The sequence below is a fragment of the Choristoneura fumiferana genome, chromosome 21, assembly GCF_025370935.1.
Source record: "Choristoneura fumiferana chromosome 21, NRCan_CFum_1, whole genome shotgun sequence".
Taxonomy (NCBI): domain Eukaryota; kingdom Metazoa; phylum Arthropoda; class Insecta; order Lepidoptera; family Tortricidae; genus Choristoneura; species Choristoneura fumiferana.
Genome location: NC_133492.1, coordinates 16997649 through 17014893, shown reverse-complemented (window position 1 = coordinate 17014893; position 17245 = coordinate 16997649). Strand labels below are relative to the sequence as shown.

At 37.5% G+C, this 17245-nt stretch overlaps 1 protein-coding gene across 2 annotated transcripts in view; it reads left to right on the top strand.

Moving 5' to 3' along the window:
* Positions 1-17245, top strand: part of fuss (SKI family transcriptional corepressor fussel) — a 43391-nt gene that overhangs the window by 24502 nt on the left and 1644 nt on the right. The window lies entirely within an intron of this gene.

Below are 17245 nucleotides of genomic sequence, written 5' to 3'. Positions count from 1 at the left end.
ACCTTTATGATACAATAGTAGATTGTACAACAAGAGCATAAAACGAGCCATTTTTACCCGAGACGTTCATATAAGCCAACCGAGCCGATATGGCTTCTTCGTTTGTGGCTGTTTACACCTGGTTGCCTTGGTCTTAGACGAAGATTTTACTTTATGCACTAGAGCATAAAAAGTCATTTTATGTCGCCTAGATCCAGCATAAACACGTACTTTACGAGCATGAGAAGTGAAAAAGAAATCCTGTACTTCTACTAGATAAGATAACCTGGAAACCGTTACATAATCGTCTACCATGTGAACAAAAATTATACGAAATAAACGTTTGAATAAACGTGTGCGTACATAATTATAGCTGTTATTTATGATAAATTATATAATAAGTTTTTATATTGTACATCCGAAATGGACAAACTGTTGAGACTTATTTATATTTTGTAACCACCCTAGTAAAAGATCTGAACACGACTCTATTGTTAACGGCGTAGAGGCGTGTTCAGATATTTTTGATCAAATTTTTGCTCACAATATTATGAACTCGACTGTACACAGTTATAAAATAAAGTTTATTTCTATTTCTGTTTCAATATTTTGACTCCAAAATCCCAACTACCTCGAACCATAATAATGCCGTGTTTAGACTTGCAAGAAAAATCGCGCAAGTTGAATTGCATTGCGGCGCTCGATTGACTTCTACAAAATCCTTGGCTTTACGGCCTCGCAAAGTAATGCAACTTGCACGATTTTCCTTAACATTTATCTCGTAGCAACGTGATCCATAATCGATAGGGACGGGTGTGTCAATGAGTTACTTACTGACAGAAAGAGATGGAGAGGTGGGGCGCACTAATGAACGGGTTTAGTAATTAACACGCGAGCACAAAGGTTCAAAAGAGCGCTTAGCGCCGCGGTGTCGCGATTAAGTTGTGAATAACTAATTAATCATCATCTCAAAAAGAACTAAGTCTTTTGAAGTGTAGTGCTAAAATTGGCTAGTGAGTAAATATTGTTGCAGTGCACAAAATAACACATGAACATAGTTTCTTCTCCATGAAACTAAGAACTGCTAATGGGCATTATCTTAGTTTTAAAGGTCCCCAGCCACTACATCGTATCATGCCATGACGTGTCACGGAATGTCAAGCGCATACATAACACGCGACGTCGACGGTTGGTTACGGAACCTGCGCCCTTATGCAAATTTCGTTACCGTCTCGATCGCGCGCGTGTCGTGTTTGTATACAAATTAAGACTTTTAGCGGAACGCGATCGAGACGTATTTGTAACCGAAAACTTACACTAAGGGTACTGCTAGTGGTGGCATAGTGTCATACTTTTTCGATGCAAAATAGTAGATTGTTGCACCAAGCAGAAAGTTATTTATCATTGCACCGAGTGCCGATTTGCCCGAGCGTCAGCGAGGGCTTTAGAAAGCACGAGGGCAATATAAATTACTTAATGCGAGGTGCATAATCTGCTTTTCTTTAAACTATTACAGGAATAGTACACAAAAAAAAACTCATGCTAAACAATTAATAGGAAAGAAATGTCACTAGCACTTTATGGATTCTTTTTTTGTAAGTTTACTTTCGCATAGAGATGCGCCGAGTACAACTTTTACCGAGTAACCGAGTACCGAGTATACTCGGTTCAAAGTTTCTCAAACCGAGTACTCGGCCGAGTTACTCGGTTCAGTTTTGAGGCGCGAAAACAGGTGAGACAGGTTCACGCGGCGCTACCAGCCACCGCGAGCGAACGTCGCGGGAATCCCCGCCTTCTCACCCGCAAGTTATTCAGTTGTTGTTTTGAAGAAAATCGCATTTGGTCGGTTCGCGAATTAAATACAATTGAGTTTTATTTTTTATTTCAAAATATTCTACGATTCGACCGATTGAACTAGAAGATTTTACGATTGAAAAGAGTGAGATGAAAAGTTTAATTAAGTGACATTATTTAGACGATAGTCAGTGAAATATTCTACAGGTAAAATAATATACTTACTTAACATGAAAAATGTGTTAAAATTGTTAAAACTACATTATAAAAAAACGGTTATTGACCACTGATATTGGGGTAAATGCGTTGCATAGACGCAATAACCTCAAAGATACTGACGCATTTAGCAAAGATTCATAAATAACTTGCAAAGATTTTAAGTGGAAATAATTCTAAAAATGTAGCATTTTTAATGAAAATTAAAATTCAGACATGTGAACCAACTAATACTGATCATGTTTAATACAAAATAAATATCAAAACCCTAAAAAAAATGAGGATGTAAATGGATTTTGTTCACTAACTCAAGCACTGCTAAACTCTGGTGTGGTACCAAATTTTAAAATTGCCGACATCTTGAAAACGATTCACCGAGACGCCCTCTATGTTACGGGTTGTTCTCCAAGTAGTTGAAGTGTCTATTACTAGATGGCAGGAGCTGTTGTAACTCACGCTGTTTAAAAGATAACTCAAATAAACGCAATAACCCCATAGCCGCTTTTACCTCAGGTGACCTTACATTGAATTGCTTCGCAGGTTGTGCAGGTTTCCTCAACAATGTTTTCCTTCACCGTAAAGCTCGTGATACATTTCAAATGTAACTTCGCACATGAATTTCACAAATTTCAGAGATGCAAGTCCGGGTTTGAACTCACAATCGTCTGCTTGAGAGGCCATAGGTCAAACCACCCACTGCTAATAGTCCACGCGTCCACCCGTGGGCGATACCTTTAATAATACAGCTAATTGTAATCCCTAAATCGGATTCAAATGGAAGCGGCTTACGGTGCACTCCAACTGATTGTTCTAAAGAGCGGTCGGCTGCAATAGAGACCTAGGCTTGTAATTCAGGTCAGTCTGATACTGGGATGTGTCCCTGGTGACAGCCACCTATGTAACTGTAACTGGCGTCACTGAAAATCATCGTCGCGAAATAATCTTCAGATCTTTTCGCGACACATAGCTGAATTTTGGCTGGTAGGCATGGATGTGTATATTTCAGTGTTTCTGTATGTGTATCTATTTATCAGCCAATAAACCATCTTCTTCTTCTTATTCTTATTCTTAATTATCAAAGGCTGACCAGGAATATAAAAAACCTGACGCGAGAGCAGCACTTCCTACGTTTTATATTGCAACAGTGTTTACACTTACTATACTATACCTACCTATCAGTCACATTAACAACAATGTCGGTGATGTAATTTAAAGGAATATTTTCTAATCCCTCAGACTTTTTCTATGACAAATACTTTTATACATTGTGAATTATTTTCTTTCCAAAGCTATGGATAATCTTCGACAGACACATAAAATACCACGCGCAAACAACGTTAAACTTTGACAGCAATAGACAGATGACATTTGAATTTATCACACTTTCGCATTTATAATATTAGTATGGATTAGTGGGATACGAAAGTTTGTGAGTTTGTTTGTTACCTCTTCGCGTCTAAACTGCTGAACCGATTAAGACGAAATTCGGTATACAGATAGTTTGAGTCCCGGGGAAGGACATAGGATAGTTTTTATCCTGGAAAAATTTCCCGCGGGCTCATAAACGTATTCTACGCGGACGGAGTCACGGGCAACAGCTAGTGTGTAACTAAATGTCTATCTATCTTCTTTTCTCTCTGTTCTCTGTCTCATAAAACACTCCCTAACCCAAATCTGTATCCCGAACGTCATTCTATTAAGTTAATCCATTCCACCTTAATAGATGAGCTAACAAACAAACGTAACTTGAACTCGCTAACATTGACATTGGATTATTGTCGGAGAAGTAATTTTGAATAGTGGTCGAAAAATAGAGCACCCTGTAAGCGCTGTGCAAAGCGGGGCACCCTCTATATCCGCACCTAGACAATCTTCTAAATTGAAAGGCGGTTAAATACTTATGTCGTTATTGCCTGTGGGTGTGCTTGCTTGTATAATGTGTGTATACTGTGGTTTGTATGGAAGTATTTTATTACCTATTGTATGAAAAATATACGCTTGCTTTTGAATCTTGAGTGTTTAATACGGGTTTAAATATATATGTGTCTATTTATGTAAGTAGTTTCGTTGCCTAGTACCCATAACACTTTCAAGCTTTCTTCTTTGGGACTAGGTTAAATTGGTGTCAAGTGTCCCATGATATTTATTTATTAATTCTATAGTACTCATTTATACTTGGTTTGGATAGGTATTTAATTTAACTAAATGTAAACAAACTTCAGCTGCCAGATTTGGTACCATCAACCGAATAAGTGGTCTATCAATTTTTGAACAAGTTCCTATCAAATGAATGTGTCGCTAAAGTCGAACTTTCAAGTTGACAGACACGTCTATTGGCATTATTGTTTTATGGCAAAGCAAACGATTATCATTATCAACTTTAGGGTGGTAGACTGATGGTACAGTCAAGTGCAAAAATAAGTATCTATTCGAACCACTCAAAAATATGTTACTACGGCCTTATTGCGTCAGAATAAGAGTGTGGTACTTATTTTTGAAACTTTGAATAAGTTCATATTTTTACACTTGTCTATACATTCACGGATTTTAAACATTTTACTTATCTATCATTGTAATACAAACTAGACTAGTGTAGTTCGATACAAAAATGTAAATGTTTAGATAGGTTTAATGGCAGAGTTTCAATATTTAAGACACCAATTGACGTTGTTTTGTTTATATTTACTTAAATACTCTATCCAAACCAAGTTATAGAGCGCCACAAACTGCTCATGTACTTCTGCTGTACAGTGTTGAGCTCCTCCAGCGACATCGCCATGAAAGGTGACATCCCTAGTCCCGCGTCCCGGTCCCGAGGGGCGGGATCCCGCAGGACCGCGCACTTCATTTACATGGGAATTGCTTGTCTAAATCTATTAGAGGCTGCGTGCTTTGTGCGTTACTTGTACTGTGAAATCAGTGGCTTAAATAACTTAACAACCTTGTCGCTTTAACATAAAGTACATCAAGTATTGTTGAACACGCGGGCGTTAAACGTAAGTACATAACGCTGGCCATCAATAAAATCCATAGGCTGTCTTATTCGCTGAAAATCACATTATTATGTAAAGTTATTGTGTAAAAGTAAGTTAAATATTTAGTTAGAACCGTTTTCAAGACCATAAGCCATTCACAAATACCTACATATTATACTTACATGCAATATGGCTCGTTTTAGTACCTAAAGAACAGAATAGGATGGAATAATGAGCCGAGATAGCAGAGCACTGAAGTGAACAATAGTCGTGCACCTCACCTACATACTATGGCTTTCAATCCCTCCTGCTGGGTCGTGCTGAGTCACCGACTTCGAGCTAGTAGGTACCTAGAAAAATATTTTCAAGGGTTTTGTAGTCGGTTCCATTTTTTGTATTTTTTTCATTTTTTTGGAGTCGGTTTTAGTTTTTGTTAAAAAAATTCTTTATTTCGTTACGTTGTTTTATAACAGAGTTCCGTTGCCTACCTTCTGGCTTCAGCATCAGATCAGTTCGAAAGAATCATTAACTTAAAGCTTCTTCTTAGTCGCTTATCTAGGTATATTAATAATGATCGTTTATAGACGAGCGAGCATTACTTAGCTTTGACGAGTTCCATTGGTCATCTACGGTCTTCTTCATCAGGTTCAGGTTACCAAATGATACTTTCTGAATGTAAATACTTATCTTAATGCTAAAAATGCCAAAATTACCATAGGTGTGCCTATAAAATTTGAGGTTTGCCCTCGATTCCCCAGGATCCAATCATCAGATCTTGACTTGGTGACAATGGGACTACCTCAGAAGAATACTCTTTCGAATAAAAAAAGAATTTTGAAAATCGGTCCACAATTGACTGAGTAATCGGTGAACATACATAAATAAAAAAAATACAAACATTGGAACATAGAACCTCCTCCTTTTTTGAAGTCGGTTAAAAATGAGCATTCTCTGCCCAAAAGTTTACTTCCTCGATGACAACTCTCCATAACGTGACTATGCCACTTTGGATGCATGATCTAATAACACACACACACACACACACAAACATCACGCCTGTATCCAAATGGGGTAGGCAGAGCACACGAAACGTTACCGCTTCGGAGCCACTTTTAGCAATTTTTTAAGTTTGACAAAAACGGTACAATAGGTATAGTGACAGGTTGATAAAACATTTGGTGAAAACCTGCTTTCAAATAAAAAAAACCCGCATTAAAATCGGTCCACCCGTTTAAGAGCTACGGTGCCACAGACAGACAGACACACATAGCGGTCAAACTTAAAACACGGTTAGCGGTCAAACTTAAAACACGGTTAGCTAAGCGGTGTGATAGGACAGACGGATGTAATGAAACTATATGTAGTGGTTAGTTAATAAAGAATTTAAAGCCTTAAACGTTATGTAGTAGTTAGCATATTTATCAACATCAACACAGTACTCAATTGTAGCTACAAAATGTCCCGCTAGATGGCGGTGTAACTTGAAGCAAACTTGCTAACGTTTGGTTGGCGCAGTAAATATATTATCACGAACGATATTGTACAAGGCACACCCGTTCAGGGAAAAAGAAATTAATCTTTGCTTGCCCGCAACTTTACTGCGATGTTATTTTTGTGATCCCTGAATGAAGAGGGATTAAATATAAGTCACTATAAGCTGCAAAGCATCTACCAACACCAACTCGAAGCCTATACAAATTTGCTTAAAAATTGAAAAATTGCTCTGCTGATTTTTATTTTTTAATACATACATACATACATAAAATCACGCCTCTTTCCCAACGGGGTAGGCAGAGACTACACCCTCCACTTGCTACGATTCTGGCATACAACTCTCGCTTCCTCTACAATCATCAATCTTTTCATGCATGCACGTCGGTTTAGAGTACTCCTGACCCGACCTTTCTTCATAACGTCCCCGATTTGATTGTGGTACGTTCAGTAGGCCTTCCTCTCCCAACGTTCCCATTCACGCTCGTCTTATAGAACTGCCTAGTCAATCTGTTTTCATTCATTCTCTCAACACGCTCAAACCATCCAAGCATCCCTTTCTCAATCCGTGTGACTATACCTTCATTTACACCACAGCGTTCCCTTATCGCACTATTTCTAATTCTGTCACTCAATTTCACACCTAAAATACTTCTTAACGCTCTCATTTCTACCGCATTTATTCTACTCTGATGCCTTTCCTGCCACACCCAACTAATATGCTTTTAATATGCTTAATATGCTATTCCTTAATATGTTATTGTTATTGCTTATTTTTTAATATGCTTTGTATATGTTCAAATACATAGCTTTTTTTGTTATCCAAAAGTTTTTAATTTTGATAAGTACATTTTTTTTTATTTTTGCATAATTACGTAATGTTAAAATAGCTCCGTCCATTCTTAGAAGATGCTTTCAGTATAAGTTATAGTGCAAAATGTTAAAAGTTAAATTTACGGTATCTCTTTAATCGAAAAATAATTGGATAATAAAATTGTACATATTCTAAGTAGTACATAGTTACGTATACAGAAAGAATTTCAGTCTCAGGAACCTTACGCAGAGCTATTGGCTCTGTGCACGACATCAGCGCCACCTAGCGTCCGCAACTTTTTTGGCTCTGATGCTCTCGACGTTTTGAAATTTCATCGCGACATTGTGACAAAAATCAAAGCTATAACGTATTAATTTATAATACAAAATTACTGTGATACCGTGATTTGGGTGGACAAAAGGTTGTGAATTCATTTTTGGTCAATAAAATTAAATGAGGTAAGTAAAATTTAGGTAATAGTAAAATTATATAATTGTTGTTATATCGCTAGTAATAAATTAAATATCGTTTTCAGATCAAAATGAGTATCACTTTGAAGACCGGTTTTGTGAGTGTCACTCAATGTAAATTTTCAACCACAAACCGTTTCATAAGGAAAATTGTTGCTGGACATGTCCGAGATGTAGAGAAATTAAAAACAAAACAGGGACAGTGTTCAATAATTCAAGCTCGCATCATAACACAAACATCTATTCTATTACTAAAATTAGGTAGTTAAAGTCTATACAAATTGCTTTGTTATTGACAGATTCATATGAGTATGACAGATGACAGAGCCAGAACTATTTCTACTTTTGGCCACCATGAGCGCCTAGTACTTCGCACCCTCCCAATAAACGATTTTCATGCTTAGGTAAAAATACCTAACTTCTCGTAAGAAAAGTTATTGGATTAATGTATATCTATAATCTGTACTTATTACTTTATTTTCATCATGTGCCAAGTTTCATAGGCGGGAGAATTATTCGGGTTGCAAAAGCCTCGTTGGTCGGACTAACAGGCAAGCATGGCAGACGTGGATTTCGAAGTTGCTTCGGCTCTTATGATGAGCTTGACATATTTTTATTTCAAGAAAAATGATAAAATTTCTTTTTAGTCCAAGCACTCATAAAAATGGTCACCAAATATGTACGCTTGCCGCCTTAAGTTCCTTTGATCTGTTTTGAAAAACGGACACCGGCCCGGATCGGCGGCAAGCACTGGCAAGCTCACGCAAGCCTATCCAAACGGGCCGTCTACACGCTTGCGTTTGTGAGGAAGCTTGGCAAGCGTGTAAATGTAGCATAAGCTGTACCTCAGCTCAGCTCAGCGGGTGCTAAATGTTAATACATTTTATATGGTATATATAATTTTGTATCTTAGTTTGAGGGTTTTAAGTATGACATGTGATATTGACATATCGCTATAGATGGCGTTAGTGTCATGAGATCCGTTTGATGCTAAAGTCTTGCTTGCGATTGACTTTACGATACTAGCACCAAATAGCCTGTCACGTTTACATAGTTAGTTATGTTAGCCATTAGCTGCCCATCCTAATTACAGTCAATCAATAGTTCGGTTTTCGATTTACAAACGGGTCTACTGTTCCGTTTTCTCCGTAGTTACACTTTTGCCCCATAACCTCACCAAATTTCCCTATTTTACTTATGTCAAATGACTAGGACCATGTCAGCTCCTCACACAGCGAACTCCCTGGCACCCACAACAATCTAAAACCATGTCGAAAATACATACTGAGACATGGATGCACAGATAAACCAGAAAAAGAGACCAGCGCTGGGAATCGAACCCAGGTCCTCAGCAATCCGTGCTGCGTGCTATAACCCCTACACCACCGCTGGACAGGAATCTAGACACGAATTTTTACTGTGCATACATATCTCAGGTTGCGCAGCCCCGATAAAACCCCGATACCCGTAAAAGTAACAAATTTGGAGTTGAAATAAAAAATACAAAAAGACTCCAAAAAACCAATCACAATCTAAAACCATCTTAAAACTCCTTTATACCATTTAATCACATCCTCGTACCGTTGTTCTCTACAGGCGGGTCACGTACCTAATAGATAGGTAGTTTGGGGAACCATTTCAATTGCACACTTGATGCCCTTATAAATCACTGCGCCAGCGAGCGGCACGTACAAGAGATATGCGGAGGATGTGCTCTTATTTACCCGCAGATGGAGTTAGCGTTCAACGCAATGCGTTTGCAGAATTTTCTGGAAAGATTTTGGCGGAATTTCCAACATTTATACTTAATGCTTGTTATGAGCGCAACTATCGGATTTGGTCAATCAACGCGATGGTACGAATTACCAACCATCTAGACTAGAGGTATTAATGGTTAATTCCTTTACATGTTACAGTGAAGTGAATGTTACGTAAATGAATATTTTGGTAACGTGAGCTACCAAATAACACCCCTCTTTTTGCGTCGGGAGTTAAATAGTGTGAGTTAGTTAGGTTCGGTTGACTTCGGTTATGCTATGACACCACACAATAGGGAATATGCAACCGACAACCAAGTTGCGGAAGAATTTTTTATATTTCTTTTATAACCGGCGAAGTGCAATTTTTTCCGCTTAAAAAGGGTAAACTTTCGAGAAGTGAAAGATTGAGAGTACATTAATTAAAAATAACTTACAGTCCAGCACAAATTAACGCATTTACACTAAAGTACATACTTATTTGTTTCTGTCTATCTCACTGCCTATGTTTATTTTAGACGTGTATTATATGTACGATATAATTATGTATCTATTCGCAGATGTATTTCTGTTGCTTTTTAATTTTCTGATCTATTTTTGATGCACCACCTGTTGTAAACTAGTCCTTCCTTCTTTCTGTAAAAAAGGTTGCCTGGAAGAGATCGCTCTTAAGTGATAAGGTCGCCTATTGCTTACCTTGCTTGTAATTTTCTCTCTGTGCATCTGTTTTCTGTAACTGTGTTACTATTTCTGGTGTACAATAAAGAGTCTTTGTATTGTATTGTATTATTTTGACGTGACGTAAAATTAAGGAAAAGGAGTCCAGTCGAATCTTACGACATCTCACCATGGGTAGATTTGACGAATAATCGTCAAAATTACGTAATTAAACTTCTCTTGCTACCACTCTAATCCAGTTGCAGTTTTTTTCCATTTTCAAATCCATACAATATGTATCTAGGCCGTTCAAATTGACGTGGACTCAGGTTGCCACCTGCCATGTGATGTTTTTTTTTGTACCGCGCGCTGCCTCTTGAATATTACACAAAAGACTAGAGGAGTGGTATAACCATTGTTATTTCGTTGTTTGGTTTGGTTAAAGTTTTTATTAAACCCCGACGCAAAGAGAGGGGTGTTGGTCTGTCCGTGGCACCGTAGGTCTGTAGGTGTGGACCGATTTGAATGCGGTTTTTTTAATTGAAAGCAGGTTTTTTAGCGATGGTTCTTAGACATGTTTCATCAAAATCAGATTAGACGTTTTTGAGATATTGAACATTGTTGTACGGAAGCTTCCAAGTTCAGTTTAGGTAGATATTCGTATATTTTATACCTTGGGCTGTTATTTACTCTTAAACTACTAATAATTCTCAAGCACACTTAGCTGTTATAGTTAGACAGGCATGTTTTATCAAAATAGGTTCTGCTGTTTTTGAGTTATTGAACTTTGAAGTGACAATGTCGGGGGTTTCCCAAATTTTTTGTTGGTTAGGTTACTATGGATCAGAAATTGAATGGCTGAAAAAGTGAAATGTTTCAGGCATTTTTGGAAAGTAATGAAATGAGGTTGAAATTAGTTGATTGATTTCAGATATGAATTAAGTTCTGAGAATTATCAGACTAAGTACACAAATCCAACCGCCAACTATTACCATTTGTCAGAATTTTAAAAGTTATTATTAGAATTAGGAATTCAAATAGCCTGATGCTAAAAAAACACCGTAATCACCCGCCAGAAATCGTCCTTCATAAATAAAAACACTAACAAAATTGCTGTTGTTAAACACAATTTGTTTTATTAAAACAAAAACCCATTATCAAAGGAGTTTAATAATTCACGCGTACACAAAAAGCAATAATCGAATTACTATTGAAGGGGCATTAGTATGCGATGTTATCGTTTCAAGACAGAATTAAATGTTGGACAATACTCTTTGTGATGGGGCTGTTTCGAATTTCAACAAATATTTATGTCAGGAACAAGTTCTGAATACCACAGAGAACAGTAAAAAAAAGTAGATTATGGATAACATTAATCTGGAATTTTCCAAACGAAATTGTTGCCATATACAAGAATTTAACGTCAAAAATATGTCAATTGGGCCAATCAACTATTTTACCCACACTTTGGGCGTCTCCTGCGTTACCAAAAAATCGTACTTCCAACAAAAAATCACGGTTTAATAGGTTGAACTTGCGTAAGATGGCATGTATTCATGTACACCATCTATTAGATTACAGAAAAAACATGTTTACTTACAAAAATCTGCAATTTTTTGAAAAATGTCGCGGACAGATTAGTGCGGGTAAAAAAGTTGATTGGCCCAATTACGAAAAAAGTGCCGCCTTCGTTCTAATGACAATCGAAATTAAATTACTGGAATGGTTTTTCACTAGAAGCTGGGGCCGTTTTGTCAAACACGGGTGCTTGCGATATTCACCATCTCTCTCTATCCTCATCCCATACCGTGTGACAGAAAGAAATGATGAAAACGATTGTGATTCCATACTAAGGTCTAAACAATCCCATCAGAGATAAAAATAGCCAGCCCTCTGCTGCGAAGAATTCGGTCATCGCTGTTATGCACGAACTACTTATGTAATTTTCCGCGATATATAGCGATGGGTCCTACGTACAAGGGCTTAAGTGTAAAATCCTTACTTTACAGGACGGGCTTTCAAAGTCAAAAACTGTAACTCAGAGATGGTGTATCCGAGACTTCTAAAATTTGGCACACTATCTAATAGTACTCTGTCCTTCAACCAAAACGAATAAATTTTAATAAAATATTTTTTCATTTAAAGTTATTGTACATACGCCCATATACGTGAATTTCCGGGAAATAAACTTGTGTTCAAAAAGACAGTAAAAAGATCTATGCGGTACTTTGGCTCATATACGCGTTCAACTTTAAAATCTTTGATAAAAAATACGTTACCCAAGATACTTGGAGAAATTTTAAAAAAGTAATACAATCACATTACGATGTAGCATCGGGGTAGCGGCGTTCCGCTTGACGTACAAAGACCTAAATGGCAATTTATTGAATCAGAAAATATTTCCTTGCTCACCCGCGACCTTACGATAGCTAAGCTTATGCAAAATATGCGTGTTCATGCAGTTCTTCCACCTCCACACTGTAAAACACACACAAATCACACAAACCCATCATCACCACCACCACACTACACTGACGCGTGGAGGAACTGCATGAACACGCATATTTTGCATAAGGTTAGCTATCGTAAGGTCGCGGGTGAGCAAGGAAATTCTTTTAGTTCACCTAAATGGCAGTTATGCCCACAGATTAAAAATAAAGCGCCCCGGGATTTACCGTGTAAAAGTATCAAACGTACGTAAGTATCAAAAGGGCTAATTTTACGTTAAAATTGCATCTAGTTTTACTTCAATGAAAACTCGAAAAATAATTAAATAACAGTGTTTTTTAATCCACTATCTAAATATATATAGTTTATAAATACCTATAACGTACAAAACTCAAAATTGAAAAAAATCACTTTGGCCCTTATACATAGGACCCATCGATAGGTAGAGTCGTTCACGATGACGCGTGCTGTGCTTCTTATTACAATGTCATTAATGTCTAATTTTGACAAAATCACGCGTCTTCGTGGATGGCACTGGGTATAAAGTATCTTATGTGTTACAAGACGTACTAGCTTATAATTTATATCTCTCTACCTTCCATCCAAATTTGACGAAGGGTTACAAACATACATCCAAACTTTCGAATTTTAATGTAGATTCAGCGATCAATCCATCAAATACAACTTTCTTTAATTTGTCACACATAATAATGATTGAATTAACTCCGAAAGTCCATTTATCATAAAACTAGTGGGTGATAATGATTCAATTGAAAATGTTCACTGTTCTGCCCCGGCTTCGTTTAAATGTCGTGGTGGCATTTCGTTTTTTTACTTACCTCATTTGGGAGATGGCATTTGCGATGTTTTTATTGGCGCCGTGTGCGGGACATTAATTCTGTATGGCCGTGATCTATGGATACATGGCTTTATAATGAAAGCGTCAGTGGGTACGCAGCATTATGCGTGATAGAGAAAGATGGTAGGTGATTTTTGTTTGAAATATCCATGTTATCAGTTTTTCATTGTTATCAAGGAACTAAAATAAGTGCTAACAAATGAAGTATGTAAGGTAACTTTTGTGGGGTGCGTAGACTGCGCTCTGTGGTTAGGTTAGGTTGCCACAGCGGAGCGTGCAAAAATATTCCTAAATATTCCGGCCCTAGAAATAGAGTCGCACGCTTGTTGTGTCAGATATTGGTGCTGGTGACTGTACTTCAATATTCTGCAGCAGTAATCATAGGATTACTTGAAGTACCTAATCGTAAAACTGTAGTTTTTTATTTAGGTACAAACTACTGCTTCACTTTCTCCAAAGTTCTACTTAACCCACAAATATAAAAAAGTGAACATTGCGAAAATGGACGAGTGTCGCTGGACAAGACGAGTCCTTGAATGAAGACCCAGGGTGGACACTCGGAGGCGCGGCAGACCACCGCAGCGCTGAATGGATGACATTAGATAGCACGGACGTCGAGACTGGATGACGGGCACAAGATTACCAAAAGAGTGGAAGAAGAGGGAACCTCTACATCCAAGATTGAATAACCAAAAGGCTACCATGATAATGATGATTAAGAGCCTGCACATTGAAGCTCCAAATTAACCTATACTTGTAACGTTTTCTACATTTGCCCCGACTTATATCCAAGGAGCGGAATTTCTCATAGCAAAAATCCAACATCAAAGGGATTGAACATAAGTTTTATCGACTGTTCCAGTTATCGATGTTATCGAATCAACTCTTCGCTTGTTATCGCCGTTAAAATTATTCTGTACCATTAGACCTATTTGATAAGCGACTTTCATCTCCATATTAAAATAAAATAAATCGCGTCAACGTCACATATTATGACATTTATGTCGCTTGAGTTTTTCTCAGCCATTCCCGTGTTAATCCTAAAAGAAAAACGATTGACAAATGGATAAAAAAACATCCCTTACTTATTTACAATGAAGATTCTTCAACGATATACTGCTCTAAATTTAAAGTTAATTTGAAGCAGCTCAAGCTCTTTATATCCTTTGACGTTTGATTTTTGCTATGAGAAATTCCGCTCCTTGCTTATATCAATTGCGTAATTGGCACCAGTAGGAATACAACGTAATTCGAAAATCGAAGTACGTATCGTACCGTCCCTCTCACTCTCGTATAAAATAATGTTAGCGTCAGCGGACGGTACGATACGAACTTCGATTTTCGAATTTCATTGTAGCCCTACAGTTTTAAAATTGGAACCAATTTAAAATGCACTCGATTTAAACACCAACGATGGCCGGATAACAGTGTTTACCGTTACCGATTGCGGCACGGAACAGCAGCGGCATAAGCACGGCATAACCGCGGCATAAGCACAAGCACGCTTATCTGATGACACACGACACGGCACCACAATTATTTCAACAACGCCTAACCCTACCGGAATAGATATTCACTGGTGTTCAATTCAAAGTTAAATAAATTGAAAATGTATCGAGATTAGAGCAAACGAATCAATAAAAAATAAAATGAAATTTATTATTATGAGTATTTTTATTTATTATGAGTAAGTAAGTAGGTACCTCCTCCTAGAAGCCGTGGTGGCCGAGTGGTTTGATTTGACCTATGGCCTCTCAAGTAGAGGATCGTGGGTTCAAACCCCGGCTCGCACCTCTGGGTTTTTTCGAAATTCATGTGCGGAATTACATTTGAAATTTACCACGAGCTTTACGGTGAAGGAAAACATCGTGAGGAAACCTGCACAAACCTGCGAAGCCAGTGTGTGAAGTTCACAATTCGCACTGGGCCCGCGTGGGAACTACTGCCCAAGCCCTCTCATTCTGAGAGGAGGCCTGTGCCCTGCAGTGGGACGTGTATAGGCTGGGATGATGATGATGGAGTACCTCCTATAAGCTCGTACTTTGTAGTTTTTTTAGTAAAGTAGTTTGTAAAGTATGAAGAGGCTATAGCAAATGTGAGGCAAATCAAACAATCCTGAAATAACACCAAAGTTACCAAGTTTAATTGGAATAACTCGTACCCCCTCTTACTTACATAGTAATGAGGGTCTTGAAATTAAAGTTCTTTAATAAACAAGTAGGACAGCGGGCTACTATGAAATTTCTAAAATCGAAGTTCGTGTCGTTCCGTCCCTCTGACGCTTATACTATTTAATACGAAAGTGAGAGGGACGGTACGATACGAACTTCGATTTTCGAATTCCAGAGTAGTCCCTCAGACGAGAGAAAAACACTCCCACTTACCAACGTCACTGGAAATAACCCAAGATTCTATTTTCATTCATAAACAACGTCGTTGATTAATAATACAATTTTCTAATTCTTAAGCCTAGTTTAGATTTGCAAGAAAATTCGTACAAGTTGCAAGTTGCGGCACTCCACCACCACCACCACTTAAAACTCGGTTGTGTTATGGCCTCGTGATGTACTGTAACTTGCACGATTTTCCTTGCAAGTCTAAACTGGGCTTCAGACTAAGCTAAGCTATCACATTATGAAACTAAGTGTTCCGTGTTAAATTCAAATACCTAAAACATCACAACTCATTGAAAATTCACGGGTATGTCTGCATAATTACTGCAGTCACGTGCCACGGTGCCAGTGTGAATTGTAAGTGTCCACTCAATAATAAATCACGGTGACTCGATTAGCGTGCATGCAACTGAATTTACTTTAAAACTATCGCAGACCCTAACCAGCGCTAGAATATGTAATTATGTCATGAACATAGAAGTTTATGATTAGGTATCATGTTTGGAAATGATTATGGAAATGCACTTACTACGAGTAGAATAGTTTCAACTATTAAACTAGTTAAAGATTTAAAAAGTTTGTAAAAGAAGTGTCGGACAAGCTCTTCGGCGTCTCAGGCGACCATAGGGCTGGTACCTTCTTTGCCCAGCGCCTAAGTTTGGCGGTGCAGAGGGGCAATGCGGCCTCCGTCCTGGGGACGATGCCCCAAGTGGGCGATCTCCAGGGTATTTTTTATTTGTAATTTTGTTTTGTAAAATTTTGGTTTGTTTAGTTATTTTGATTTGTTATAAAAATAAATTATATACAAGATTTAATTGATTAATCTTTAAAGAAATCACAGTTTTTTTTTAATTCAACTGAAAATACATGAAACACTCAAACTATAGGATAGCTTAGCGATAATCTTCCATTATTACATGAATAGAAAGAAAAGAGAAGAAAAGTTATAGTGACGAAAGAAAAAGATAAAGATTGATTAAATTGCAAATAAGGCACATACATAAGGGCTGAGCTACATATTCGCTCTCATCATCACGTAATTATCAGGTGAGACAGAGGATAGTCGTGACTTGATTTTAAATAAAAAAAAACAAGCCTACCGTGCTAGGTCTGCTGCTATAATTTAATGACGATTTAGGTATATAGAATTAATTAATTAATTACATTAGGTTTAAAACTGCGTCAGTATCGTGAAAATGTCACATTATAAAGTATTAAATGAGTGGTTACTATTAAACTCTATGGGGAAATCTTATCTCTCATCAGTAGTTTTTATGTATACACCTATTGATTCGGTTTGTACGATATGAAAAGGCTTTTGAATTAATTAAATGCTTAGTGAAAAGAACACCTTAACAATTGGCAAGTTAAAAAATTAAATAATCAAAAGAA